At 42.0% G+C, this 14,252-nt stretch overlaps 2 long non-coding RNA genes across 6 annotated transcripts in view; one reads left to right on the top strand and one right to left on the bottom strand.

Moving 5' to 3' along the window:
* LOC120797248 overlaps positions 1–14,252 on the top strand; it is a 47,309-nt gene that overhangs the window by 15,523 nt on the left and 17,534 nt on the right. The gene's annotated exons all lie outside the window — the stretch shown is intronic.
* The window catches only part of LOC120797236, a 41,829-nt gene that overhangs the window by 24,623 nt on the left and 2,954 nt on the right, over positions 1–14,252 (bottom strand). For 4 of the 5 annotated variants that reach the window (XR_005708476.1, XR_005708481.1, XR_005708475.1 and 1 more), the window contains exon 4: positions 13,044–13,175. This is a non-coding gene — a long non-coding RNA (uncharacterized LOC120797236). Of the gene's footprint in view, positions 1–11,209; positions 11,451–13,043; positions 13,176–14,252 lie in introns of those variants that run through there. The other variant, XR_005708477.1, reaches the window with a different exon arrangement.

Below are 14,252 nucleotides of genomic sequence, written 5' to 3'. Positions count from 1 at the left end.
TGCTCTGGTTAAAGGTGTGCTGTTGAGTTTTCTTATTGCATGTTTAGAAACGAACAAAGTAAACATCACCTTCATTGAAATTGTGGCCGTCCCAACTTCTGCGTCCTGTCAGTGCTGGAATAACATAGGATACGTGTTATGGAGGTCAGTGTATAAACTCAATGTAGTTGAACTGTGGCTGCAAAACCTGGAACAAAATCAGGCCCAGGAGAGCTCTCCCCATTGAAAATAATGGCCTTGCGCTGCACAACGTGACACTTCAGTGTTTGTATGAATGAAGGATAAGCATTTCTTCCAGTTACACGAATCCAGGTCTTATCGTTTTCATTCTAGCTCTAGCACTCTGAACAATCTTCCTTTGAATCAGAGCAACCTACTAGCCAATGGCAAAACGTCAGTTCACACATATTATTAAAGAAATACTTTCTTATTTACTCCCTTTGTCGTATCTAACCATGCGGGTACTTTCAGATTTAGCTGCTGAGGTTTTGAGTGATCTGTCAGATCCATGCATTAGAGATGATTTTGGTGGGCTGACCCTCGGTGAGATTCAGACCTGTCATTTTGACACTCAGGTAACGAAAGTGGTGCAGTCATGTTCTTGCGCTAAGATTAAGACTGTTCTTTCATCTACAGACTTGCAGAATATTTCCACTTGCCCAGGCTGGTCCGCTTTTACCACACCATGCTGAGCCAAGTCATTCCCACTACAGCCTCACAGCAGGGGAAAGCCACATCAAGCCGCACTGTGGTCCTGCTAGGTAGGAGGGCTGACCACGGTCAACCTGCTATGGTCTCCTCCCCCCTTGCAGTCTTCTTTAAAAGCTTTCCACTGGCAGACTGGTGGAATGTTTTTACTGTGAAGCAGTTAAAGGAAATGCAATGGGTTGATCACCGAGTTAGTGTCACTTCATCGGCGGTTCAGGTAAACAACTTTAGCTGTGCGGTGCGGTGGAATAACACTCGACCTCTCGCTGCTGGCTCACATCTTGACTGGGTGCGACTACGCCCCCCACACTGGAAAAACCCTTTCAGAGAGGGGGCTTCTTCCTAACTCACATTTTTCCACACTGACTTCCCATTTTCAAACCTCTTCACAAAGATCCTTCTCCCGACATGCAGCTCAGCTCAGCAGTTAATGTCGCGTCCAGGATCAGCTCTTATACCAGAACACTGACAGTATTTGTCTCCAAACAAGAAAACTTTGTCACTCACAGCACACTGATCTAAAAAAACCCACTGACACTAACGACAGGTAGCATTACAATATGTACCACTATTTTTTTTATTTATTTACTTACTGGATTTTTTTCTTTAGCATAAACCAAGATTCCATTCCGAAAAAATGAAGGCACTTCTTTACTGCATGGGTTGAGCTACCTTAGAGTATAGGTCACATAGGAGAATCAGAAATGGTACAGTATGCTTCAACAGGTTATTCATTCGTTGACATTTTTTCATAGAGTAATTCCAAGTGCACAAAATGAAACTAAACTAACTCCAGCTACATATAGATAGAAATAAAACAGTGCTAGTCCAACCCTGTCTTCTGCATTTGGCCACAAGTTCTCATCCACATCACACCCTATGTCCTCTATTGCATACACCTGGGAAAGAATCTGTCCGATCCATCCCTGGCAATCTTGGAGCATTCATCGTGTCCAAGGGGGACGTCTGATCACCTGTGGCCGATCAGACGTAGCTTCCCACCTTTAAAAGGAAAAGAAATCCTCTGTGGGGCTGAGGAACGGAGTGGAAGGTGGAAGGAACAGTGACGACATCCTAGGATGGACTGTAAACCAACCTGTGACTGGAAGAGATTAAATGCCAAATCATCCTGTGCAATTTAAAAGCCTTCTGGAGTCAGCATCACTTGCCCACTTTTACCACCTGGCTCATGTCATCATGGGATACAACTCATCAAGGAATGGAAATAGGCGCTCAGTCCAAATTAGGAGTTTTATGTTTGTTTTTTTTGTCTTTTTAGAATTCGATGTAGCAGAAGAGTTCTGGTGGTTGAGTTTTCTGAGTGAGAAAACTGTTGAGGAACTTTGAAAGATGTGGTGAATGTATGAATTTTCTAGCAAGCAATGAAAACTGATCCACGGTGTAGTCCACATCGACCTTGGTTGCGCTGACTGTGGGAAGAGTTGTAAAAAAGTATAACACACTGAAAGACACTATATTATATTATACAGAACTGTATCCTTACGTCTCCCTGCTGCCCTTCGCTAGATGTCCTGTGATTTTCCGAGTAGATTTCACTGGTGTGAAGCAGACTACTGGTTGTTAACTCTCAATGAGCCAGAGGACTGCTTGTCCGCTTGCCTCTGGCACGGCCCTTTCAGCAGTTCCCGCTACAGCCTGAGCCATAATTAATTTTTGAGGCTGACAAACACTACCGGTAAGGATCCCTTAAATTAAGAGTTGTGAACAAGATATGTATGGTTTCCTAGTGTAAATATAAACTTCATACAATGGAGCCAGTGTTTCTAAATGACCTCAAACATTTCTCTACTAGCATTTCCTATTACTTATCAGCAGACATATACATATGCCAATACCAATATCTCGGTGATAAGCAAGATCTGCCTGGCTGGTTTATCGGTCAGGCTCAAGTTCCTCCTCATCACTTGGCTCACCACACTGCTCAGTGCTCAGCTGTGGAGCTCCCTGCACAAGGATCCTGCCCATTTTATTTTATTTATTTTTTATTAGAATACTGTGCCAAGTTGCTGTAATGTGCATCAGCTTTAAAATACAAGTTCTTCTGCAAGTGACCTTCCACATTTTGGTGGGAAACGGTATATTCTCATCCATAACAGTGTCCAAGAACTTTTTTTCAAGTTCATCCATATTCAGAATGCAAACGCTGACACAATCGCTACAGCACTTTAGGAGAGGCTAAGCAGTATCCTCCCAGAGGGACGAGAGACCCGACTCATTACCCAGGCCCATGACGGGGGCTACCGTGATGAGGACAGCCACATGTGGTGTGCAGCGTGAGGTAAAGGATATCTACAGAGAGCGCTCTACGCCCACTGCTATGTGCATCAATTGAACCTCGTCATGCAGCAGGCAGCAGCACACATCCCCAGGATGGGTCTTTTTTTTTTTCAGAGCTTGGCTGGACTTTCTGCATTCTTCTCTCGGTCATCCAAGCGAACCACCGTGCTTGATCAAGTGGCAGCATATAGAATTCCAGGAACTTTGACAACAAGGTGGGACTTCCACAGTCGTGCTTTTAATTGTGTGCTGTTAAATGTTGCATGAGCACAAGCATGACCTCCTATGGTGTTTCCAGACCATCAGAGGCTCCGGTAACTTTGATCCCCCAACTGTCAGAGAGGCCGGGGGCTTTGTGAGAATGCTGGAAGATGAGGATTTTTGTTTTTTCCTGGCATTGTTTTACAAGATTATCCCCCACATGAACAGGCTATTTAACTGGCTGCAGAAGAGGAACATTGACTTTCTATATCAAAGGAGTTATCCAGAGGTTCACAGATAGAATGCAAACGATCAGGTAAATAATTATTTACCATTGGCTGAGAAAAGGCTTATTATGAGAAAATTGCTTTCCATATTAAACAGTCTGTAAAAACATAAATGTGCCTTTTTCTAGCTGAAGACCCTAGAGCAACTCAAAAATATTAGTTTCATTCCAAATAGGATGATAATGTAGATAGAGTAGTTATTAAGCAAAGTTCAGAATAACTGATAAATTTTTTATCTCCAGTAGGTTAGTGTCTGAAAGAGTAATCGTGGTTCCCAGTCCTCCTTTTTTTCAGCGGCAGCCCACAGAGAAACGGAGGACACTAGGACTAAAAGAACAGCAGCTGTGAGGAAGTTGTGTTGAAAAGCCACACTCAATTAGGTTTTTTTAATTTATTTGATTCTTTATTAATGTATGAAGATGTGTACAGTTACCCACTGCTATGTTTCACTGTCTGCCTTCTTCAATACCTCTTTATTATTATTACGTTTTTATCATGAATTCTTCTGCCATTTGATGGGTTCCATTTACCACACAGCTTCTGAGGAAGGCAGATACTGAAGTGTTTACATGTGGTTGTTTCACTCTAATGTTAATTCCCGATATTGAGCAGTAAGCTGTCCTTGCTGGTCACAAAATAACGTGCTCACCTTTTAAGAAGATACTGATTACAACATTCAGACTGAAAGATGTAAAATTGTAATTTTGTTGTTTACTATTACGACTATTTACTGTGTACTGCACTGTTTTTTTCAAATTATGTATCATTTCAGAGGTATGTGATATCATTTTGAGTCATACCAAGAAGCAGTTCTCTTACACCCAGCACCTCATCAGTGCGACGCTGCTGCAGGGAGATTTGTTCCCACAACACAGTGCAAAGTTCCCGGATTCAGCACTTGAAACCACATTGCAGGCCTACGCCACGTTGCACAAGGCCAAGCTCAAAACAGAACTATGCCTGATCTATGGAACTGACGAGTTCAAGGCATGCAGTGGTGCGCTGACTCTGTGTCAGTTTTTCATGGAGAACAACCCTCAGGGCTCGTTCACTGAAACTGTCCATCTTCCCAAGATTCTCATCACCACACCCATGACAACAGCAGAGTCAGAGAGGTGCTTCTTTACTTGAAAGAGGGTCAAGACCTTCCTGAGGAAGATCATGACACAGGATCTCTGTGGAGAAGAAACTTATCAGGGACATTCCCCATTTCAATAATAGGGTCATTGAGAGGTTTGCCACCCAGAGGGTAAAATTCCTGTACAATTAAGCTGACAGACAGACAGACACACGTCTTTGTCCATAGTTGACCATTGCATAAGAAATTATACTGCACTCGGTGTTTTAGAAATTCATAATATTTATGTCTTAATATTGCATTGAGTAATATTGCTGTATGCTTCTGGAATGTGCACCACATTAACACTGGACTCAGTAGTCTAGTGATATATACAGTGACATGCAAAGGTTTGGGCAGCTCTGGTCAAAATTTCTGTTACTGTGAATAAGTGATTGAGTGGAGGATGAACATTTCTCCAAAAGGAATAAAGTTAAAGGTGGAACATTCTCTTCAACATTTTAAGCAAAAACTATAGAGTGAAAAAAAGGAAAGGAGCACCGTACAAAAGTTTGGGCACCCCGAGAGATTTGAGCTCTCAGATAACTTTTACCAAGGTCTCAGACCTCAGTTAGCTTGTTAGGGCTAAAACCTTGTCCTGACAATCAGCAGCCATGGGCTGCTGCCTAGCACTCTGGAAATGATAATAATCGATGCCCACAAACCAGGAGAAGGCTATAAGAAGACAGCAAAGCAAACTTTCTGAGAGAGCTGCTGGTAGGATTAGTAGAAAGGCAAATCAAACACCCCGTTTGGCTGCAAAAGACCTTCAGGTAGATCTAGCAGACTCTGGAGTGATGCTCTACTGTGCAGTGACACCTGCACAAATATGACCTTCATGGAAGAGTAATTAGAACAAAATCTTTCCTGCATCCTCACCACAAAATTCAGCGTCAGAAGTTTGTAAAAGGAAGATCTGAACAAGCCTGACGCATTTTGGAAACAAGTCCAGTGGACTGATGAAGTTAAAATACATCTCGTTGGCTGCAATGAGCAAAGGGATGTTTGGAGGAAAAAGGGAGGGGCAGACTTTCATGACAAGAACACTTCTCCAATTGTTTAGCACGGGGGTGGATCGATCAGGCTTTAGGCTCGTGTTGCAGCCAGTGGCACAAGGAACATTTCACTGGTGGAGGGAAGAATGGATTCAATTAAGTATCAGCAAATTCTGGGGGCAAACATCATAAGAGAATGACTTCGACAGGATAAGGATTCTAAACACACCTCAAAATACACAATGGACTAACTCCAAAGCCTGAAGGTTTTGCCCTGGCCCTCACAGTCCCCCCGACCTAAACGTAATTGAAAATCTGTGGAGAGACCTCAGAAGAGCAGTGCACGCAAGACGGCCAAAGAATCTCTCAGAACTAGAAGCCTTTTGGAGGAAGAATGGGCGAAAATCCTCCAAACAAGACCTGAAAGACTTTTACCTGCTACAAAAGCGTTTACAAGCCGTGATACTTGCCAAACGGGGTGTTACTAAGTACTGACCATGCAGGGGGCCCAAACTTTTGTTTCGGGCCCTTTTCCTTTTTCATTGTATTGAATCTGTAGAAGATGGAAATAAAAAAGTAATTTGCATTAAATATGAAAGAAATGTGTCATCTTCAGCTTCAAGCCTTTTGGAAATCAGGTGATCTTTTACTTTCTTTAACTATTCAAACTTTTTCATGCCACTGTAGCTTGATCATGATTGATTATTCTAGCAATAATCCAGCAAATGCCCAGCAGGAATTGCACCATTTGTAGCTGCATAGACAGGACGAGACAGGAAAGAGGAGAATATATTTTTCTGCATCACCCTTCTCTATTTGTGCCTTGCCCTTTCCACTGGTCAGCCAGTTCCACTGTGCCAGGGTTTGGAAGCCAAACTGTTTCGCTGCCCTCCGGCTGTCCCTCTGCCTTCCACACAGCTACCTCTTTGTGTTTGATTCTCTGCAGTCACATCCGAAGTAGCTCACACCCAGGACACACTCATACCCATCTCCCCTTTCTGTGTCAATGCAAACCCTCGTGTTAAATGGAGTCTACTGTGAGACTAATGCCCTCTAAATTAAATGTGCGGAAATGACTACGTGAATGGGCAAGGAACCACGAGTGCTGTAGCATGAGTATGTGTTAGGGGAGTTGATGTAGTGTGAAAGGGAGAGGTATACTCCCATCTCACTTAAGGCTTTGCTGCTCTTGGCTTCGGGTCAGAGTGAAGGCAGGTACCAAGCAATGGAATCACAGCTCAGGGGAGAAGAAAAGTAGGAAAGTCTGGCAGAGTTGATGAGCACCTTAATTATGAGTTTGTCCAGCAGCTTTGAAAAAGTGATGAGGAGGCCTGCAAATCTCTTGGAAACCAGCAGCATGTTAAAATAGTCTTCCCTTTGAACGTGTGCATGCGTAAGGCAGGCGTAATTGTGATATTGTGATCGGTGTCAGACATTAAGATGCTTTTAAAGGCCTTGGATTGCCTCACAGAGAAAATATAGAACTTGACCTCAAGGGTTTCTGGGCAACGGATCCAGAGTTGGTGTCCAGAGTGAGTCAGGTGTTGAATCAGGGCTGTGGTGCACAAACAAAACTAAAACTGAGTCTGAATTGTTAGTACAATATATTCTAGACAATGAAAGGTCATTGTTGACCTTTTGAAATATAAGATTGACAATCTTACCTTAACACAAGGTACACCTACTTGCTTTCATCTGAAACTCATAATATTCATCGGCAAATGGAGTTTGCTCTGTAATGGATACGGTTCAGTTGTCCGACGTGCATATTTACATCATGTAACAACGTGACTCCTGCCTCTATTTAAATTTAAATCTTGATCCATCTTGATCTTTCACCAGCTGTCCACTGACAACAGTGTAGACTGATTTGTGGTCAGTGCTGACTTCTTGTGATTTGTTAGATGTCCCACTGGGATGCTTTTGGTGGCCTTTGTCAATTTAGCAGTGTCTGTTCTGGTCTAAAGTCAGGAGGGATTCTCATTCTCATTCCTAACTCCCTGGCAACTGAGCAAGCTCCATTTGACCGTGACATGCAGTTGAAAGAGTTGAAAGAAAAAAGACTAGTAAGTGGACTTTAGTTTAATATCATTTTGTTCCCAACAGTATTGGTGTTAAGACTGAAAAATGCATTGAATATTATTTGGCAGATTCTACTTGCATACCAGGGTGGATAGCCAAAGTGGTTATTTACACCAGGGTGTAAATAGCCAACCATGCTATTTGGCTATTTTGCACTCCACCCTGGCTGCATGCTATTTGCACCCGGGGTAGAGGGCCAATGTAGCTATTAACACACTGGTTTTAGGCTCTCCTGGACCACTTTAATGAGTCACATGGGAGAAATTCTGGCAGAAAGGCCTTCTAACACATGATAACATTATGAAAGGGTCTATTTTAACCCAAACCATGATCTTTTCCTAAACCTAACCAAGTAGTTTTGGTACCTAAACCAAAGCAAACTGCTAATGACCACTGAATATAATAATAATAAAAAAATTAAGATAATAAGTCAAGTAAGTCTAAAAATAAGTCAATATCAACTTTTGATTTCACACGAGTCAAAGCCCAGTCTCCTTCAGAACGCCACCTGATTAATGGCGCTTATTAAACTGCGCATTGCAACAATTTGCACCGTCCTGTAAAATGTTTAACAAAAACTAGGGATATGATTGGCAAAAGACAAAAAAGCAGGAAAATATATAAGCCACCCCCACCTCCCGCTACCAAGCGTCCCAAAACGTGAGCAGACAGGGACGGTTGTTACAGGCTACAACAGTTTAATGTCTCTTTCCAAATGTTTTCATGTATCAAAAGACCCAAAATGAACACTGTAAGGGGACCACTTGATCACTATAAGAGAATTATTTAAACATCATTTGTACAGGAATGATTCTGTCCCAAGCTTTTGATCCACAGAAACGGTCTCCACCGTATATTTCCATCGACATGATCATGAGTCACTTTACAGATTCATTTTAACGCGTTTTCCTCCCAAAGACAGCTGAGCGATGCATGTATCAGCCAGCACTAAAAATTCCTATCAGACACCGTCTTGGCTCTAACGTTACTTTCAAGGCAAATTGACTCGTTGAGAGTCTCTACCCTTAGATAAAACATAAAACTTTGGACTGGGATTTTGTTTCTTATTAGTATTACACCTGACATGTGTTGCTAAACTGCTACCTAGCTGCTAACGCTAGGAAACATTACTAGCCTATGGTTTCCCCACAGAATTATATAGTTTTCCAGTTCTAACCATTCACAAGAAATTCATACAAAACGTGCCGTAACCTTTTACACAAGGACGACTTGAAAAGCAACCATCCATACAGCCAAGTGTCGCATGTGACTGTCAGCTGGCTAGCTTGATAACTTAGCGGGCTAACTTTGCAGATAACCAGACCCATCTGTTAAATAGAGAAGCTGCTTGTATATCGTTTTCGCTACTTGCTGGTGCTGCCCGAGCTCGACACAACTCAGCTCTGTTTATCCAAAGTGCTTTACAACACACGGAAGACAACACAAGAAAAGAAAAGAGTTAAAACGGAAAAGAAAGTAAGAAAGGTAAGAAAGACAACAGAGTAAAGATGATGATGATGATAATAATAATTAGGGCACATGGTCTTACACATAGAGACAACACAGATTGCAGTAGTAATACCTGAGCGTCTAACAAGTAAAAGTGTGTCCTAAGTTGTCTCTTGAAAACCTCAGTAGAGTGGGAGAACAGTATGCTGGGAGGGAGAGAGTTGCACTTTTTTGGAGCAGCTCTTGAGAAAGCCCTGTCCCCATAACATTTAGTTCTGCACCTCAGGACCGACACAGGTCTCTGATCAGAAGATCTCAGGTTTCCGACAGTGTGATATGGGGACGGGAGTTCTGCAATATAAGAAGGGGCGAGAGCATTTAACAACACAAACAGCAGGACTTTGAAATCAGCTCTACAGCTAACAGGGAGCAAGTGCAGGGAAGTGACGATGGGAGGGATGTGGTCCCTTTTTTTCACCATGTTAATACAACATTTTGAACTAGTTGGAAGCGGGATCAAGAAGACTGAGTGAAACCAAAGCATAAAGAGTTACAGTAATTGAAGTGGGAGGATACGAAGGCCTGAATAACCTGCTACAGTGAACTGATTTGAGTTTCGACACAATGTGGCGGTGATTAAAACCTGATTTTACACTCTGATTGATTTGTTTTTCAAGCTTGGATGCTGAGTTCCAAGTAATCTGACTTATGTTTTATTGTCACTGAGCTGGAGAAACTTTGCTGCCATCCAGGTTTTTATGTCTTGCTGACCTAGATACAGAGGCTCAGCTGTCTACTCTGACATAACTGGCCAGATTCCAGGGTTTCAGCGGCAGAACTGTGCGATAGCGGATATTTAACATTTGTATGAATTCTAAAGTACACTGAGTCCGATAAGAGCACTTTTTTGATTACTTAGAAAAAAAACAGCCCTCAAGCAGTGATGGTTTTCTCATTTCTGAGGAGGAGAGAAAGTGTCAGAACAGAGCGAATTGTAAAAACTGAGCTTCAAGCTTCCAGATCTGCTTTAGCATGTCAGGCGCTCAGTGTGATCTATGACAAAAATGATGAAAGCCGCTTGAGCAATACAGTAGTCGCTACCACACACACACACACACACACCTTGGGGAAAAGTCTTAAAGCTGTGAGACTGTCTGTTGAGACAAGAGACATAAGTATGTTTTTGAAGTTCTTTCATGTATAAAGAATTCACTTCTGTTTACACAGATCTAGATTTTCATCAGGGATTTTCTCTGATTGATCTGACAGACAAAAGCAAGGTTGTGCTTATTTTTTTAACATCTGACATTTTTGGACAAAAATAAGAGACTAAGTGGAATACAACGTGTCCATTCATTTAGAAACTTCTGAATAGGGTGTGTGTGTCTGTGTGTGTGTCTGTGTGTGACTTAAATCCGACTTTTTGTACCTGCTCTGGATTTACAGTTTTATTTACTGAAAATGTCTTTTAATTTTCCAAGGGGTTTTAAATTGTTAATATTGTTGTTGTTGTTATCCTGTCTTATTCATTTTGCTGCGCATGTTTGTAAAGAACTTTGAGCTGCCACTTTGTGTGAAATTTAAATGAATAGGCCTATATAAATAAATCGCCTGCCCTTACCATGTTCCTACAGGACAGGATCATTATGGATAGAGCAGCAGTGCTCTGTGATATTTGTCACCTGATGCATGAGATCGAGCAGTGTCACTGCTGAGAACAGTGGTGAGTTAGACAGAACTTATATGGAGGAGGAAGAGTGTTTCCTGTTCTCTCTGCATCACGGATGGGTTTTTAAACTTATTTTGCCATTGAAGCCTGAATGGGAGACCATTGTGAGCATGAGGGCCCCTTTTGCCACTTCTCACGTTGAATGCGCTGATACAGCATCTCAACAATTTCACCATGTATGAGAGAATAACGCTGCTGCCTGTTAAAGTCTGACAGTACACAAGCATAGATTGACTAGACACTAAGTTGGGACTGTCATTTAATGGCCTGATGTGAGAAGAACCTCCTCAACAACTTAAAATGTGCGCATTCGCAGTGTTTATTAAACTGATTTTATTTTAGTTGTGGATAAGAGATTATAATTGAGTAATCCGAGAAAAGTGCCTTCACGACACTCAAAAGTGGATGTCTCCGAATGTCCTCCAGCAGTGATGAGACAGAGATCGAAGCTCTAGACGGTGAAAATAATTGATTCCCAAATTGGTCCACCGTCTCATTCTGTGACCCCGCTTTGTAGGAACCTTGGTGTCATCTTCTTCGTAGATCAACACATTCAATCTATGGTGCAATCCTTTTTTCTGCATCTGAGAGACATTTAAAAGATTTGAAGGTTTCTCGCCGTTAAAAACCTGGAGATTGTTATGCCTTCATCACCTTCATCACCTGGACTATTTTAACTCCCCGCTCTCTGGCATCTGTTTTCAGCTCATTTAGAACTCAGCCTAGGGTTTTAATTGGAACAAAGAAACAACTGATCCTTGATCATTGATTCTTGGCATCCCTACCATTGAATAACTGTTTTTCCAATTGATTACAAATCTGATTACTTTTAAAAGGCCCGTGGGGCCTCGTCCCAAGTCATGTGGCTGACCTTTTAGTGCTTTATGTTCCCACTTGCTCCCTGACACCCTCAGATGCTTCCCCTCACGTTGTCAAAGGTGACAGAGCCTTTGCTGTCAAGGCTTCTAGACTCTGAATGACTCCCCTGACAAGATCCCAAACTATCTTGAAAATCCTTTTTGAAAAACCCACCTTTTTAAAATAGCTTTTTATTGATTTTTTGTTTTAAAACTTAATTTATTTGTTGTTTTTTTATGTGGTTTGGATTTGTCTTATTGTGAAGCTTGCTGTTTTTGTCCGTGTTCTACTAGATGAGGTACATTCAGCGATTTTTAAGTCGGTGCTGCCGTGTCGTACTCCTTCCCCAGGCTATTTGTAAGAGTGAGAGAAAGGGAGACGTTAAAGACCACAGAGAAACACTGAAAGGAATTGGGGGTGGGCAGCAGCTTTGCCTCATTCCCTACATTCTCAACCCCCCACCTTCCTCCAGCCATGGCTGCTGCCAGGGTGAAAGGCTGAATTCCAGCCACTAGAGGCCTTTGTTCAGACGGGGACTCAACATCGACACACACGAGGAGTTCTCTGGGACCTTACCGGATGTCCACAGGTCACCTATGGCTCCCTCCCCCGGCTCCCACCCCTTTTTTTTCCTGCTGAAGGCTCTGGAAGAGTTGAATCATTTCACTCTGACTCTTCATCTACAACAACATGGCAGTGAGCTTCTACAGAGATGAGGATGTAAAAAGCAGTGGAGTTTAAGGCTGCTACAGAAATAGCATCCTGTTCAACATGGGATTACTTAATTGTCATATTATACAACACCATATTGTAATAATTTAATGTTTTAGCACAGTTTTCCTTTACTTTTCTCATTCCATTGCTTCAACAAAATATTGATTCAATATGAAAACTTTCCCGACAAAAATCCTCCGAGACAAAGTGATGCATCATGTTTCCAGGAGACATGATGCAGCAACAACAACATGATGTTTGGAATAAACAGTTGCTCACTCTGGGTAGTTAGCAACAAAAACCACTATTGCAAACCTGGCAAATAGTTTGAATTGCTAGGGAGAGGATTTACATGCACACATACAGTATTCTTCTTTTGAGAGTACATATGAGAGTATTCACTCTCATATGTGCGACACAATCAAATATGGGTTGCCAGTTTGTCACAGTTAGTGTTGGAAGAAATTTGGGAAGCATCAGATTAATTGATTTCAGTCCAAAATGGGAAAATGCCAGTAAAAGCAGAAAACACAACAAATTAAAGTCCGAGTTATCACAGGTACATTGTAATGAAATGAGCAGGCTTAAAGTAGGAGAGCACTTACCTAAAGCACCCCACATTCACTGTTTGTTTTCCACAGGAAGTTCCATGGCTGTCCTGTGTTGTCCTGGCCGCTTGTGCAGCGATGGCTTGGATTTTTTTTCTCTTCCTTTCACAATGCAGTTCTTTCAAATTCCTTAAATAGATATGGACATTTATGGCATTAGAGTATTCCTGCTACCACTATTATGAGGCAGGAAGTGAGCTGTTCCAGACACTACAGGTTAATTCATAACATCTGCAATGCTCTGTTAAAACAAGGCAGAGCTGAGTGCCATGCATAGAGTACATCCTGATTCAAAGCAGCCACACATGCACACTGGGAAACACGCACATGCATTTGGATGAAATGGTTCCAAGACACTAAAGACTGCTGAGCTCACAAACATAATGTACACTGAAGAAAACAAAAACATGTTAGTGTTTTTTGTTATTCTGTACATGCAAAATTCAAAAAACCAGAAGCAAAGAAAGATTTGTAAAGTCTGAGTATAAGACATATTGCATTTCCTTTTCTTCTACTTTTCTTCCGCTTCTCCTTTGAGATATTTGAGAACAGACTTCACTTCAAACAGCAGAGGCTCCTAAATGGAGCCGATCCAATTTGTCTGCGCCTTTCTTTCTTTTCAGAGCACTCCCCAAAAACCCTCCCAACAAAAGCCTGCTTGTCTGCTAGGAATTTTCCACATTCTTTGCAACGACAGACATTTTTCCCTTCGGCAAATTCCCCCCAATCACAGGATTTAGTTGGACCCTGATAGGTGCAATTCATAACTCTGGTGGGGCATTGGCTGGGGGTTTGGGGTGTGGAGGTCTGAGAATGGAGAAGGTTAGGGATGTTGCACAGTGGACAAGGTGGGAGAAGGGCAACTTCCATTGAGGAAATAGTAAAATTATTTCAGGAAGACCATGAGGCCAATGCTATTCGCCTGTAGTTTTGAGATCCCTCAGTTTTTCTTCATAGTAGTGGTGTTTAGGTGTAACTTGCACTGCATTGAATGTTTGTTCTTCTCTCTCGGATTGTTTTCTTCTGTGTGCTCTCTGGGATTAAGCAGTGATTGAGTCAACAGAAATCCCCCAAATTAACGCAAAACCTCTACGTAACCCTTTGAATACAATACTTTAATGTTTAGAGGAAGACCGACGTGTATGGACAAGTTGGAGTGCCTGATCTGTAGACACCCAGACAACAACAAGCTGTAATGAGACTCTT

Source organism: Xiphias gladius, chromosome 2 (assembly GCF_016859285.1).
Source record: "Xiphias gladius isolate SHS-SW01 ecotype Sanya breed wild chromosome 2, ASM1685928v1, whole genome shotgun sequence".
Classification (NCBI taxonomy): domain Eukaryota; kingdom Metazoa; phylum Chordata; class Actinopteri; order Istiophoriformes; family Xiphiidae; genus Xiphias; species Xiphias gladius.
The sequence above is the reverse complement of the archived record's forward strand: the minus strand, read 5'-3'. Positions and strand labels throughout refer to the sequence as shown.